We start from the raw sequence: 17,735 nt of genomic DNA on the forward strand, positions 1-17,735 counted from the left end.
GATAATAAGGTAGGTGCCCGCACGATCGGTAACTAGGGTCGTGACATTGGTATCAGAGCATTAGGTTCGTGAATCTTGCTGTACAAGGACGTGTCTAGTCGAGTCTTGTGGATGAGTACGAAGAGCTCCGTACTTATCCGCGAGAGGCTATAGGACATTTAGGAAAATTCCACTTATTTCATTCTTTCTGCTACTTCATTCAAATTGGTATCTAGTCGATTCCAATTGGTATCTGCAATTTCTTGCTTTATTCTTCCACGAATGGTGGAAACTCATTTCCTAAACTCTTATGCGATCAGTTTGTGTGTGTCGAGTTGGGAGATTATACTAGATGTGTCTTCCTGATTTAGACGCGTGACTAAGTTCGGTATTCAATATGATCTGAGGCTCCCGTTAGGTGGGATGGTGGTTGAGACTCGTTCATTGCGTGGGTTTCTTGCGAATTGGGAGAGATGGTACAAAGGGTTACATGGTCTCCATGTTTTCAGTGTTGGGTTGCTCAGAAGTCGCAGAAGTGCATTCTCATGTTAAGAAGTATGATATGTTAGTGATATGATTGGTTTGGGGCATAAGTTTAAACTTCGTCGGGGTATTATGATGGTGTGTGGCATGAGTGTAAGTCAGGTAAGGATCATCAGACTTGGGCAAAAGTATAGTAACCGCGAGTAATAAAGAAGAGAAGTTGAGTATAAGGACTTGAAAGACAGCTTTTGTGGGAAACGCATAGCAGGTAAGATTTCTTAGGGTATTTTGGGTATGAGTACTTCCGTGTTAATGGGACGGAGGCATAAGTAATAGAAATTTGGATAGCGTAATCTCCACTATTAAGAAGGGAACAATTGGCATCTGACATGCTTATCAGATTAAGGTTGCAAGTTGTACGAGGGTGGATTGTGTATTCGGTTGTGAAAAAGTTAAGTTGGGTTTTGACATGACTATATGGTAGTGGTTTGTGGGTTCTTTCAGGATGGTGGTTATCAGTTTTAGATCGGGAAGCCATGTTACTTGTGATAAGTGGAGGCTTAAGATGTTAGGCAGCTGTGGTACTAGTCTCCTAGTAAAAGGGTATGTTCACCGTTTCTTCGTGTTTAGAGGAATGATAAGGACATCGTGGGATCGAGAGCTAGTTGATTTGAGGATTATGTTGCGGTCATACATGGTAGAATAGATGTAAGGGTTCAATGTTGAGTTGTTATGTTTGGTTATAGCGTGAGCCAGTGATTGATTAATTAATGATTTAGTGATGGTCAAGTATAAAGTTTTTAGTACTCAAGGAACTCTCGGGTGATAGTCCGATTTTGGGTTGAGACATGTCAAGACCAGGAAACATTCTAGTGTTTGGTGCCCACCGCAACGGCACCAGAACCGCTGCAGTGGACCCGTGGTAGCGGAGGTCCAATCGCTGCAGCGGACGACGGGCAGATTTCTTCGTACTTCCTAAATTAGAACCTTATCATTTCCCTCTATCATTCTCCAAGTATACTTGGGAGATTTTGAGAGCGTTGTACCTGTTGTGTTAGTTTTGACTAATTCCTGCTATTACTTGTGTTGCTACTCGGTTGAGTTGATTGAATGAAAAAGATAATCGCGCAAATGGTTAGAGGTGTTTTGGGTCGACCACTGGGACGGTCAAAGTGGTAAACTAATAATAAGGTTTGAATAGATTCGAGTTGTGGAGAAAATTTCAGAATTTGAGTTGAGGGAATTTGAGCAAAGACACCTTGGTGGGTATACGTCAGAGCAGTAGAAGAGTTGTATATGTGGTATGCTGGGTTTAGAAAGTTTTCGATTTTAGAGTTGAGTAAGTTAAGGAAACTCTAGGGTGTAAGGTGTGTGATATGATACTATCTCCAGGATTGACTCAGCTAGTTCGCTAGACTTGTGATTTTGCGGTATCCTATTGAGTAGGTTCGAGAAACAATTAGATGGTAACGAAGGTTGTGATTTGATTGGAATTGAGGAATGGTGAGTCAAAAATATAGTTGATCGAGAATCGACAAAAATAAGGTACATCTTCAGGATTACTTAGGTGAGTGTAGGTTGTGGAGGTTTTGTCTCACATATTTACCAGTACATAGTGTTTGTACTGATACTACCTTACTGCATTCTTTTTGAGTGCAGATTGTGTTCCAGAGATTTCCCCCAGACCACATTCTAGCTTAAAGCTAGTTTGCTTGATCAGATCCGAGGGTGAGCTTCTATCCATGCCATGCCGCCTTAAGATCTTTCTTTCCAAATGTCTACTTTCATTCCAGACATTATTTATTATTATATTTGATAGAGATTTCGTTCTTTAGACATTGTTGGTTAGAGTCCTTGTACGACGACTTTCAGATTTTGAGAATTTAATAGTTAGACTTCCGCACTTATATTATTTATCATTTATGACTTGGTTAGACTATTTATTTATTCACTTATTTATTGATTGCTAGACTATAAATAATTAAAGAAGTTAAAATTGGCTAGTGATTAATAGGTTAACGGGTAAGGGTTCGCCTACTACTGATAATAAGGTAGGTGCCCGCACGATCGGTAATTAGGGTCGTGATAGTAGTGTATTTTAGTTTTCCCTTCAAGGGTGTAGACATACTTCAGTGTGAGTGTGTATCTAGCTAAAAGAAGGTAGTGTTCAACCAGAAGATATGATCAGATGATGTTGAGTCTCTTGACACGGTTCTAACTTGTTTAAGTGGTTTAGGCCTAATTAAAAGGTGTGACGTTAGTAAGTTTCCATTAGTGGATTGTTTTGATGCGTAATAGATAAGGTAGGCAAGGAAATAAAAAAGATAAGTTTTATGGTGATAGTCTTAGAGCCAGGATGTAATTAAGAGAAAAATCAGAAGAATGATTGGATGACCACATATTAATAAACTTAAGGGATCCACAAGCTTAAAACGTTACCTTTTTAACTAAGATGGTATGATAAGGTACCAAGGTAGATTATGTGTTCCATTTATCGATAAGCATCGAGAAAGATTACGGTATAGTCTCAGGGTTCCATGTAACTATGGTAAGGATATATATGTATAATTTGTGTTTTTTCATGCCTACTAAGAGATATCAAGTATTGGATAAATCTATGTGAAAAGCTAAAGATTTCACGGAAGCAAGTTTCAGAGCGAGAAAGGTAAGATTAATGTCATGTTGGGTTTTGAATTCCAGAGTAATTCAAGTTCCATATGGTACTTATGCCCAGAGGTACTCTACTCATACCTTGCGTACCTATGTAATGCCCATGTTAGAGCTTTACACACGACGTTTATGATTTAAGAAATAAGACGCCATAACGGTAGTAAGCAATGCAAAAGAAATGTTCCTTCATGTTCCACACAACAGGTTGTGCTCATGTCTAAAGTTAAAAGCAGTAATTCATGTCCCACGTATCTATCATGCTTATATTGTCACACCCCGATGAGAAGCATGACGGGCACCGACCTATAGACCGGATACCACCTAGCGTAACAGTTACCAAGATTATCATATGACCGTTATTCGATATAATATGTCTCAAACATGACTCAAAGGACACGTGCACGCGAAAAAGACCCAAATATAGAAATATGCAATGATCCAACATATATATATATATATATATATATATATATATATATATATATATATATATATATATATACACACACATAAGCGAGCCGACAAGGTCGCTACAGCATCATGAGTGTCATAAAGCCAGCAAGGCTATTAGGAGAATATCAAAACTAAAGGAAGGCCGACGAGGCCGTACATAACATCTACATATACCCAAAATGTCTATCAGCCTCTAAGAATGAGCATACCAAAAGCATAATAGTGGGGACAGGGCCCCGACGTGCCCATAGCAAGTGAACATATATCATGATAACATAAGTATACCAAAAGATAGTAAGTCCGGAGTATTGGTACTGGCTGACGCCGCTGAAACTGGAAGTCCTACTGTTGTGGAGGTCCTCGGCTACGCCTGTCAGGACCTGCAGCACAAAATGCAGCATCCTGTAGGATGGGACGTCAGTACAGATAAAAATACTTAGTATGTAAGGCAAGAAACAATAACATAAGTAAGACGTAATATAGAAGGATAGAAGTAACCTGAGCCATCTTGTTACACCTCGGAAAAATCCTCCATTGTTGTCCAAGTGAATGGGCCCGCGAGGAGTACGAGTATCTGATGTTTTCATGAGTAAGAAATAACATTTGACGACCCTAAGTAAGATTCTGAAGGCAATTACAATAAGAGAGAGGTTATGCTCCATAATGAATAATTATAGGTTCTAAAAATGTGGAAAGTTGCAGATCTGCATTGTGGCCAGTTGCACGTAAAATGAAATACGGACTGTAAAGTGGTATACGGCCCGTAAAGTTCCATGTCTTATTTTGGCTTCCAAAACTTCAACTTTCTGCCAAATGATCAAATGGTTAAATACGACCTGAAATACGGACCGTAAAGTGGTTTACGGCCCGTAAACCGTGATCATAAATCACCATGTTTCAGCCTGAGTTTCTGGTTCTATTATGATTAAATACGACCACGAAGGATGGTCCGTAAACTGGAATACGGACCGTAAACCAAGTTTACGACCACTGTGTTGTTCACTCCAGACCAGATTTTAAGTCATTAAATAAGGGATCCAAGTTTATTATTTCATTTCCACATTTCATCTCTTCTCTCTAAAACATCTCTCTACATTTATTCCACAAGATTTCAAGGGTTATTAGTCATCAACAACACAAATCAAGTGAATCAAGTGTAAGGAAACCCATTAAGATCATTCAAGTCAAGAAAATCTTATTGAAGGGAAACTAGGGTTTTTGCTCAAGTGGAGTGTTTCGACCAAGGCTCATTCCTACAACATCTAAGGTAAGATTTATGGTATTTTTATGTTGTTTAAGGTATTGGAGAATTAAAATGCTTGGACATTAGATGGGTATAGAAAAATGGGTCATGAATGATGAATAGTGACGTTTTGAGAAATAGTTTGAATTGAATTGTGATTCTTGTTGTGTTGTGACATGAATGTGTTATAAATGATGTTAAGATCATGAAAATGGGCATTGTATATCAATGGACGAAGTCGGGTGATATGACCATGAATATGGGTGAATTGACAGCGAATTGAGAAATCTAGATAATGTGGTTAACATAAATGATTAATGACCATTGTTATGGTATTGTGAATGTATTGTTGACGTTTGGGAGTTGAATTACGATATGGAGGAATTTCGTATAAATAGAGGAGACGTTGCCCGATTTTTCTCTAGTTTAGTCATGTATGCTAGCTATCGATTCTAATGATAGTATGACTTTAATGAAGGTAGAAACGCCAGCATTGGAGGAGAAAGCACAAGTGTAGAATAGTTGAACAGAAAGGTATGTAAGGCTAACCCTTCTTTCATAAGGTATGGTTTTTTTGCCAATCATCTAAATCTTCTACGATCTTATGATGTTCTCCAAATGCTTCTATCTTCAAAGCTACTAAGCTTACGATTCTCGATATGCTACGATTGTACTAAGTTCCTCGTATGACGAGTAGGCCTATTAAGGTAAATGTGATGGATGACGATTGTGATAACGATGTAAATTAGTAAAGATGCTTATGAGCTATTATGTATATGTTTCTATGTATGACTATTATAGAACCCCGAGCTTATGAGGCCGAGTAAGATATGTAAATAAGTATGTATATGATTACGTAACGCGCGCACACCTCTACAGATGGTACGGATAACCCTGACGCCTTGGTAGGGCCAGGTAGATGTAACCCTGAAGCCTTGGTAGGGCTAGGTATGAGCAACCTTGAGCCTTGGTTGGCCAAGTACGTATGAAACACTGATCCTACATGGTCGGTTATGCTATATATATGATATGATTATGTATATGACGTGAATATGAATATGATATGACTATGTATATGAATGTGAATAAGGGCATGTATACGAATACGAGCACAAATATGGTACGGGTACTATTATGGAATACGGATAATGATGTATGTACACAAATACGTATTAGCAATGGAAAGTTCCTATGAAAGGCAAGTAAGTGCATATGACGATGATAATGCCATCTCCCATCCTACGCTATTTCTTATGTTGCTATTTATGCTTCTATATTGATATTGATCATGCTTTATATACTCAGTACATTCTTCGTACTGACGTCCTTTTATTTGTGGACGCTGCGTCATGTCCGCAGGTGCATAGGGAGACAGGCTTGATCCATAGCTGCCTACTAAGAGATTACATAGCAGAGCTCCATTTCATTCGGAGCCATAGATTTTGGGTACTTATTCTTTTGTGTATATAATTATGGGCATAGCGGGGTCTTGTCCCGCTCATGTGATATGTTATACTCTTCTTAGAGGCTCGTAGTCACATGTATATGGTTAGATATGTCCGGCCTTATCGGCCTATATTTTGTATGTCATTTTGATAGCCTGGTTGGCTCATGTACGTTGACGTGGCATAGGTGCCAATTATAATATAAAGGCATTGTCGTCCAATGGGACTAGCATGATGAATGAGTTTAATTATGTGGCTCACCTAGATGTAAGCTTAAGTGTGAGTTAAGGGGTGCCCGACTGGGCTAGCACCGGGCGCTCGTCGCGGCCCCCTAGACGGGTCGTGACATATCTGAGAATGTACAATATGCAATGCATGAGTTTGAAAACATATGAAAATATACATATAGTAGCATCATCATCATCCCGCATCCGGGGTAACATCATAACATCCCCACTGCAGTGGTGTGCACATCTACGTGCCTGCCCGGCCGACTATAGCGCAGCGCGGTGTAGTAAAATAGTGAATACATACATATATGTATAATGCATGAGGAGCCAATGAATTAACATCGGGCCTTCGGAGTGACGTAAGGTCGGTAACTTCCGAATGAATTATGAGATTTCGTATCGAATTCAAAGAAATAACTTAATAATGATAAGCATGATAATATTTCCAGAATCACTGGAGAAGTATATCAAACTAATTGGGAAAAGAAGTAACTAATTCAATAAAGAACATCTATAAGATGTTACACCCCGTAACTTCTGTACGTTGAGATTCGTGAGGTATTAGCTATTCTATTGCAGACATCGGAGTTATTGTCGAGAAGATGAAAGATCATAGGTGTTATAGGAGGATTGAAAAACCAGTGAACTAAGGAGATCAAGCTTCCGAGGCTTTGAAGGAAAGTTGGGCAAGAATATGTTTTAGTGTATTAAGATTTTTGAAGTGAAACAAAAGTCTAAAGTGAAGTTTGGGAAGTCTAATTTCGAACGCAACAAAACGCTCCTCAATCGGACATCGGGGTAAGGAGGTATGGACGTTACAAGTCGGTCTAATAGACCAGGAAAATGTTATGCGCGAACGCGCCAGGGAGTGACGCGAACGCGCAGAAGGCCAAGGGCCAACACAGCGCGAACGCGCCACACAAAATTTGAGGCCCAGATTCGGGATGACAGTTATATTCTAGGAATGTAATAATAACATACATATGACATCTGGAGACCATATGGGGTGAATTTGTTCATATGGCACTTGATGAAAAGCCTTGTTGCGGCAAGCAAAGTGGGGCCCACATACCAGAGTTTTATAAAGGACATATAATGAGACATATGAGTAGTATATGGAAAGTTGAGCAAGTCCTAAGAAGGACCCATAATTCAAAAATGGGCATAAGCCCTCTAAAAGGACGATTTAAGGAAACGTTTTTGGATGATCTGACTTGGAGGGGCCAAACGGATATTATAAGTTTTGAATTTGGAAAAACACAAAGAATTAAAGTTGTATATAATTGAATTATATTTCCAACCATAGGTCGTGGGCTCTCACACGATATTGGGATCAAGTGTTATGACCTTTTTACTGAACTAACGCGCAGTCACAAAAAAACTGGTCTGCGCGAACGCGCCCAAAGGTGGCGCGATCGCGCTGAACGATTTCAGGGTCGGTGCAGGCAGATTCTGGAGCTCTATTTAAAGGGGCCAAGCCCCCACTTTGTTCATCAAACACCTCAAAAACCTCTCCAAAATTCTGGAGAGTTCTCCCCAACTCCCTAAACCAAATTTTAGCCCAAACCAAGTATAATTTCCAAATTCCGGTCCAGACGGCGTATAGTTGCAACTACAAAACTATGTATTAACACGTTGTGGCTTAATGTCAAGGTGGAAAAGTGAATATATAGCATTATTATCGAGGGAAATGTATGAATCTCTTTCTATTTGTGTTAATCTTAATTTTTTACGGAGAAGGAGTTGTTAAATTGTTGTAAATTAAATTCTGTTGGTGAAAATGTGGGACGAACACCATATGGGTTGTTCTATGGAATAATTTGATATGGGAAATGATATTATTGATGTTGGTATTGTTGTTGTTGTTGTTGGTTGATGAACTGAGATTCGGGCTGGGCATATAAACAGGGGAGATGCTGCCCGATTTTCGATAGAATATAAAATGGTTTAAATTGAAACTCGAAATAAGTGTGTGATATGGAGACTAACGTAGTGCGAATCCTCTCGAATGTAGATTTACGAGCTCGGACGAATAAGCGTAGCTAATAGGAGGTTGAACAGGTATGTTAAGGCTCGCCCCTTTCTTTCAAAGGCATGATTCCTACGTTACGATTTCATAAATGCTTCCATAGCCTCTTTGTTTTCCAAAGTTAGAAGTCTATGATTCCAAGGCATGATTCCTTTCTCGATAACCCGTAAATGTTTTCCCTTAATGTCCGCATGTTTCCAAAATAGAGGTTTATGATTTTGTAAGCTCTTATGACAACAAGGATGGACATGTTTTTATCATGATTCTTAAATGTTTCCTACGATACTAAAGATGAGATGTTTTCCATAATGTCTTTATCCTCAAAAGTTAAAGTTTCATGATTCCAAGAGTTTCTTATGACGCTGAATATGAGTATGCTTTATAAGAATAAAGAAGATGAGATGTTTTCTATGATGCGCATGATGACGATGATTTTGATTCGAGAAGTTCCAAAGCTTATGATTTTAATTCTATTATGAGATTATGGAGTTATTTCATGATTTCCTTGAGTTGCTCATTGTTGTTGGCCTCACCTCATGAATTGTTCCTTCGAGGTGAGATATATCGATGATGATTATTCCATAATATAGATCGGAGGTTACCGACCTTACATCACTCCGATAGAGTTGTACCTTTCACTTGGGCTCTCATGCATGCTTTATAATTATGTATTTATTTTAATAACACCGTGCCTACATGGCCGGGCAGTATAACACCGCGCCGTCCAATAGGCGGCCGGGCAGACACACCACTGCAGTGGGCAGTTTATGATTACCCTGGACGCGGGCTAATGATGATCACACTGTGCCTAAATGGCCGGGCAGTATTACACCGTACCTATATGGTATTGCAGTTTATTTGAAAATATTTATATGATTTTCGAAAGAAAGCTAGCATGCATGGCATCCGCCCAAAGAGGCACTCATATGTACATGTTATTCTTTTATCTTACGATATGCTCTATATTTCCCTTCGGCTATTATTCATACTTTACATCCCTTATTATGTTACTATTCATGCCTTACATACTCAATACATTGCTCATACTGACGTCCCTTCCTGTGGACGCTGCGTTTCATGCCACGCAGGTGTATACAGATGAGTAGAGGATATTGCTAGAAGATGTTCCAGCTAGATTAGCGTGCTCCATTTCCTTCCGGAGTGTTGCCGAGTCAGAGTATCTATGTTATGGTATATAGCATGTTAGAGACTTTGTAGACAGAGTCACGTATATAACATGTCAGTCTTGCAAGCGGCTCTGCAAGACGATGTATCATTATGCATTATGTTACAAATTTCATATGATTACAGATTTTACTCGAGTTGAGAAAGACGAAAGGAATGTTTTTTAAAAGATTTCATTATGCATTTCATTTTGTGATTTAAGAGTCCAGTGAGACTATGAATATACTGAGAACCAGCGGGTTCGCTCGACTCTAAGTAAAGGGTCGGGTGCCCATCATGCCCCATGAGGACTGGGGCGTGACAAGAAGTGATACATGAATGGAGTAGAATCATCGGGGTATAAGCATAAGTACGCTAAATTTAGATTCGTGCCAAGGAAAGAGGAGTAGCAAACACCTTACTGTCATGACCCGACTAGGGGCCGCGATGGGTACCCGGGACTAACCACCGAGCACCGCTCATTCTATTACTCATCATAATCATTAAGCCTTCTTTTATCAATTTATACTCAAGAGATAAGAAAACCATCTTTTCATTTGAGAACATAAAATACTTTTATATGCACAAGCCTCTCGGCAATCAAAATAATATATGTACATAGTAACAATCTCATGAGACCATCTAACCCACACTGCGCATCTACGAGCCTCTACTGGAGTGCTAAACATAAAGACGGGACAAGACCCCATCATTCCCAAAATACATATACATGAATATACACAAAAGAGTAATCATAAGCACCTCCGGGACAAAGGAGTGCTTTCGAATCAGCTGACAGCTACTACGAATATGGATCAAGCATACCTCCCTATCTACCTGTGGGCATGAACACAGTGTCCAAAGAAACGAACGTCAGTACGAACATTGGACTGAGTATGAGAGGCATAAACAATGAAATAACACAATTATATAGAAGAAATATCAATATGGAGCATTTGTATCTAACTGTCAAGTACAAAGGAAATAATGCATGCTGGCTTACTCATAATCATCATCATGTCATGTATGCATAATTGTATAAGCTGCCCGTCCATGTACGTACGGTGTGATAATGTATATGCTGCCCGTCCATGTCGGATCGGTGTGATAGTCATAACATTGGCCTGCGTCCAGGCCTCTCGTGTCCGGGGTATCATCTCATGCCGCCCACTAGTGGTGCTGCCCGTGCCTGTAGAAACGGTGTAATCATCTATAAGCCGCCCGCCTTAGCGGTGCTGCCCGGCCTTACAGGCGCGGTGTAATGTCATCAACATGTACTCATCATAATGCATGCACAATAACTCAAAGTTAATTATACTTTATCGAGGTGACATAAGGTCGTGAACCCCCGATTCCATTATGGACATTTATAAGTATTCTGCCTCACCTTGAAGGAAATAGTATATAAGGTGAGTATACACAACGAATAACATCATCAACTTTATAGGAACATCATATCGTGAACGCTAGAATCTTTATACTTAACTCATGATCATCATTATTGAATGCATAATATATCTCTCATCTCATAAGGCTATTCATGAACATGGACTATTAGTTTTCCGGGATATAAAGGATTAATGGAGAAGGAGGAAAAATCATACCACAGGATTCATGCCATAGAAAGAAAGGACTAGCCTCACATACCTTTTTCGTTTAACTAATCTATTGCTTGCTTGTTCTCCTTAATGCACACGTTCTACCTTCAAGAGAATTCGTATCGACGTTAGCTAACAATTATAAGAACGGCTTACTAACGCTAGAGAAAATTGGACAACATTTCCTTCGTTTATACTACTTTTCCCATATTCTATATCAACTCTCAAACGTTCATAACAACATTCTCAATACGATAGACAACACTCATCATTCGTTTACAATATCCGTATTTCACACTTTGTCTTCAATTTCTCCACAATCATGGCCATGGTTCTTTGTTACATTTTTCTCACATAGGATAATTATTCCATGTTCTAAATGCCATTCATAACATTTTTATAATCACAAATTATCAATAATTATGGCTCAATTCAAACCTTTACTCAATAATGCTACTATTCACACTTTCATGACCCATTTCTTACATCCTTCTATAATCCATGTGTTTCAACTCTTCCATATCCTAAATAACATGTAAATGCCATAAAACTTACCTTAGATGTTGTAGGAAGAAGCCTTGAGTGGTATTACGCTTCTTGCACCAAAACCCTAGTTTGCTTCTCTTGAAATTTCTTAGCTTAGATGAACTTTGATAAGTTTCATACACTTGATTCACTTGGATTCTTGATATTGATCTTTGATTTCCTTTGTTTTCTTGTAGATGAAGAGTGGAGAATATTCTAGAGGTTTCTAGAGAGAAGTATCGTGGAAATAAAATGAATTAATGAGCTTGGGTCTCCTTTTTAATGACTTAAAATTTGATCCGAAATGAAAGTAGTTGAAGTGTACAGTGGTCGTAAACCCAGTTTACGGTCCGTATTCTATGGGCGTATTTAAGCATAACAGAACTAGAAAGTCAGGCTGAGGACATGGTAGTTTACGACTCCGTTTACGGGTCGTATACCACTTTACGGTCCGTATTTCAAGTCGTCTCTAACCATCCAAGCATTTGACAGAAAGTTGAAGTTTTGTAAGTTGAAATACGGCAAGGTAGTTTATGGGCCGTATACCACTTTACGGTCCGTATTTCATTTTACGATCGACTGGGCCAAAGCGCAAATCTGCAACTTTCACGTCTTCAGAACCTATAATTAGTCATTGTGGAGCATAACCTATCTCTTATTCCCATTGCCTTTGAAATCTAACGTAGGGTCGTCAAACGTCATTCCCTTTTGATTAAAACATCGTATACTCATATTCTTCGTTAGTCTATTCATTGTACGTTCACGGGAAAATTTCCAAGGTGTAACATTTTTCCCCCCTTTTGGAACATTCGCCCTCGAATGTTAAGTTATTGGGGATTCTAGAAACATTTCGCCAGAGTTTCCCCTGTAATATGGCACTACCATCCTGTCACAACAACCCAAAATATCATTTCCTCACAGGGCTACATCACAATATCAACATATCTATGGCCACGCACGACCAAAAGCATGAAAAGAAAGCATACATACCTCATAGTGTTAGTGTCTCACTTTAAATCTCTTCTGGGGGGGGGGGGGGGTTGAAATAAATGCAGTTACTTGGACTTCATACTCTCTTCCGCTTCCCAAGTCATTTCTTCTCGGTTGTTGTTTCGCCACAAGACTTTGACTGAAGCTACTTCTTTATTTTGAAGTCTCTGCACTTGCATGTCTAGCATAGCAATAGGCATTTCTTCATAGGTTAGCTTTTCTGTCACTTGCACATCACTTATTGGAACAATTTTTGTGGGATCTCCAACACACTTGCGGAGCATTGAGGCATGGATGGTAGATCTAATTCATAAGCCACCTTGCCTATTGTGCACACCATCTCATAAGGCCTAATGTATCAAGGACTAAGCTTCCCCTCCATTTAGTGATCTTTATTGCATTCGTAAGTTGTCACACCCCAAGGCTGCTGTAGCAAGCGTATAACACGTACTTATGTCATATTCCAAGTAATTGTCCTATTTATCCCAAACAATAATCCCAACTCAACATTTCAACTCAATTTACCATATATTTTCCTTCAACTGACCCGGGGCATCATGACCACACTACCCTTGTTTACGTCTTACTCCTCTTTTTAAGTATCCACTTGGTTTCATTGGCGACGTATAATTACTTGCGAGTTACATAATCGTTCTTGCGTTATTCGTGTACATACACATCTATACATATACATGTATCCATATCTACATCTGTATTCATAATCGTACTCATTTGCATATCCTATCTATAGTCATATTCATATACATATCATTTACATAGCATGCCCGACCACGAAGGTTCGGTGTTTCGCGCACCCGACCCTGACTAGGCTCGGTATCATTCATACCAAAAGTCTTTTGTCTATCTGTAGTAACTTATCTCGTCGTGCTCTCTTCCTTCTTTATTTTGTTTTCCTTGATTATCATATCTAGTGTCCTGCTATAGAAAACCTTAGGTCTTTTCTTAATTGTCGCTTATAAATAGCAATATCATTCACAACGACTTTACCACTAGTGTCTTTACCTCTATTCTAGTATAACACCATCATCCTTTACAATACCCCTTGTGTTATTTACTCTCAATGTCACGTGGTTCAAGGTCTTTGCGAATGGTTTCCCGTACAATTTCAGATGCCTGCTCAATTTATGTTCGTTTATTTACTAGTCATTTGATTAATTTCTGCATAACTCTCACTCTTTGTTTTAGAGTCCATGTCTGTCACATCTTAGGGCCTACCATTCCAACCTTCACACTTGTATTCTCTTATTCGCTTCCCCCTTTTAAGGGTTTTACTCGTACCATTCTCAAATCAGTTGCCTCACCTTCAAGGCTTGAATTTACTAAATCTTATTCATACCGTTTCCCATAATCTATAGCTACAATAATTCATGTGTGAAGTCTTAGCATACTCACCTTGCAGTCCTGTAACCAAATAATACAACCGATACAGCAATCCGAACAAGAATGTATTTTTCTTAGCTCATTTAGTGGTTACGAGTCAACGTCTAAATCTGCTCCAATTAATAACTTTTGTCCCATAGGGATGCTCACCATAGTAGTAGGTCTAGTTATCCTTACCATCCGTATAATTTCACTTGCCCTCTTCTTCAGTACTCAAAGTTCACCTGTAACGTCATCTTTGTTTCCCAGGGCCTAAGTCTCATACACAACTAATACCCGTCATGCTTTTTATTCTTTCACTCTTGTTTTGCACTCAACACTGATTTCAAAGCCAATCATAATCGTATTATATTTGTCGTTGATGACAGCTTTACTCCATCACTTTATCGTCGTACAGTAAACTCATAACTCACGATCATCTTTTTCCTTTCGACTCTTTACTTCATATACTTTACTCGTTCTAACTTGATACAAGATATTCGTAGGAAATGCATCTCCCTTTAATTATAACGCAACTACTTCTCAAGCACGCGTACTTCACATATTTCCTTCTCTCTCTATTCTCGTTCTTATTCCTTCCTCCTCAATTTATCTTGTTTTCTCCCGTTTTATAATCAATCCTTCATTCTTCGTATGAGGAACCCTATCCCTAACTGAGCACCACTTTGTCCTTTAGAATATACTACCTTTGTACAATCCATTCTTTGCTTCCAAAACTTATTCTATTCATTCTGATCATCTCCTCTTACCCTTATTGTGTTGATCCTTTTCTTAATAATCGTCCTATTTCGTTATTCATCTTTCTGTAGTCTTGGTCTTTTACATCCGGCTAAAGATATCACTCAAGCTCTCGATTATGCCAATCACAAACTACTGCTACTTTGCCATATCACCTTCCTCTGATTTCTTTCTTTTTTAAGTTGACTTCCCCCTTTTTACTGGCTATCATTTCTGTCATTGAGGAATCCCTATGCTGGACTTTCCCCTAACAAAGTCTTATAAGCTTTCTCATCTACTGCCCTATGGCTCGCTACTTGATTCCACACTTGCATTCACTCTTTATTCATATGGAACATGTCACATCCTCAGTCGTTTCCTCGCTATGCTTTGCATTACAGTTCTTGTTGCGTTCTCATTATACCCTGATCATAATCAACTCTATAGAGTGACACTTCTTGATCTCATTCGCAAGCCTGCTTATAACACAGGGTAAACCTCGTGAAGTAAGCATACTCAACCCGTTACTCTTTCTAATCAGTTCTATTACACTTACCATATAAGTCGTTTTACCAACGTGTTCTCATTCATTATAACCCTTCGTATTCGTACCTCTGTCTTCGGGTACTGTTACTTTATTCGCTAGTAAACTTATTGCATCTTTCTCGTGCTTATCCCTCCAATCAATACCTCGGTATCGAACTCCATTGGAGTTACCTTTTCTCTTCTATATTGTGCTTCAGCACTACCAGTCTTCCTAATTTACCCTATATTTCTCTTTACTATATCTGTGTCGATCTTATAATTACTGTTACTAATCTCTTGTAGTTGTCAACGATACTCCTAACTTAATCTCGTCCTGCCATTACCCTGTTGCATATCATCATTTCTCGTCAGGACATGTCACAAGCTTATACCTTATCTCTCTTAGATTCTAGGAAAAATTGGCAGAGTTTCATTCGTAAGCATAACGATCCCAAACCTGTACATAGCCCGGAAAACACGTCCGATGTCTCAATAGGACATATATCGGAACACACATAATACGCAACTGCACATCACAAGATCACTTACCATTAAAGAATATAAATAGTAGAGTTTGTCTCATAAGTTATGTCTGCACACTCGGTCTAGAATTCCAATATCTATATACATACACATATTATTTATATTCATTCACTGTCAATCAACTTACTCGCAAATCACGATTCTGGCTATCGCCAGGTTACTAACAAATATAGTCATCTCAAATTGTCGGATTGGCTCATATTTTTCACCTCAAGACAATCATCACAACGGGGGTGATACATGACAGCATAAGATCCGAATCAATCGATGTACACATATCGTAAAAGGACACTGACAATATACTTTGGACAATATCAAGGGAAGACTCAAGATCCTGTCGCTCAGCTAACGCATGGATATGATGCTGGGATCCACTTGGACTGGGCGTTTCTCTTTGGTCTCTATCACCGCCTACTAACATCTGTGGCTTTGGCCTTGGAGGGCGTACCGACGACGAAGATCCAGCTATCACTCCCGTAGCCCGAACCTTACCTTTACCATGCGTCAATGAGCAGTCGAGCATGAGATGGCCTGGCCGAGCACAAGTTTAACAAACATCCGAGCCCAAGTGGCACGGTCCTCAATGTAACTTGAGACACTGAGTACAGCGTGGTACCGGGGATCTCGTCTGACTAGAGCCACTCCGAATCCGAGAACTAGAAACTCTGAGACTCTGGGGTGACCTAGAATAAGTAGATCCATCAAATCTGGGTCCAGGAAACTGCGGAGGAGCACCACTTGCTGAACGAACTGAGTGCCTAGAGAATTGTTGCCTCGGAGCACCCCTACGCTTATGATCAAACCCTGAAGAACTAACTCTCTTTCTCCAACCCCTGTTATCGTGGCCCACATCCTGCCGCTGAGCTTGAGCGGCTACCAATTGAATCAGTAGAAGAATGACCTGTCTTATCTCTTGGCCCGAGGCATCTAGTGGAGGAACGGGGGGTGCTGGAGCTAAAATTGAGGCTTCCCTCTGATCCTCAAAAGTGGGCGAAGTATGGGAACACCGAGGTGGGACCTTATTCTGGGGTTCGCCCTCCTCCATATCTATAGACGGCTCTCGTTCAAGCCCTTCTTCAACCACCATCTTGCCCTTCTGGGCTGCCGTAGCTTTTCCTTTCACCAGCTTCGCTGAAATCATAGCACACTATTAAGGAGGAGATAATCTTATAATATAGTTCTACCGCAAGATCTCTTAAGATGAAAGGTGGTCATTTTTCCTAAATGCCCTGTAGCCTCCTGTTTATTAGTGTGGCGCGCAACACACCATAAACAAGACTCTACTAGACATGGCTCGTAGACACTTCCTAGGACTGAACTACCCTGATACCACTTTTGTCATGACCCGACTAGGGGCCGCGACGGGTACCCAGGGCTAACCACCGAGCACCGCTCATTCTATTACTCATCATAATCATTAAGCCTTCTTTTATCAATTTATACTCAAGACATAATAAAATCATCTTTTCATTTGAGAACATAAAATACTTTTATATGCATAAGCCTCTCGGCCATCAAAATAATATATGTACATAGTAACAATCTAGTGAGACCATCTAACCCACACTACGCATCTACGAGCCTCTACTGGAGTGCTAAACATAAAGACGGGACAAGACCCCGTCATGCCCAAAATACATATACATGAATATACACAAAAGAATAATCATAAGCACCTCCGGGACAAAGGAGTTCTTTCGAATCAGCTGACAGCTACTATGATTCTGGATCAAGCTCACC

This window comes from Lycium barbarum, chromosome 6 (assembly GCF_019175385.1).
Source record: "Lycium barbarum isolate Lr01 chromosome 6, ASM1917538v2, whole genome shotgun sequence".
Lineage (NCBI taxonomy): Eukaryota > Viridiplantae > Streptophyta > Magnoliopsida > Solanales > Solanaceae > Lycium > Lycium barbarum.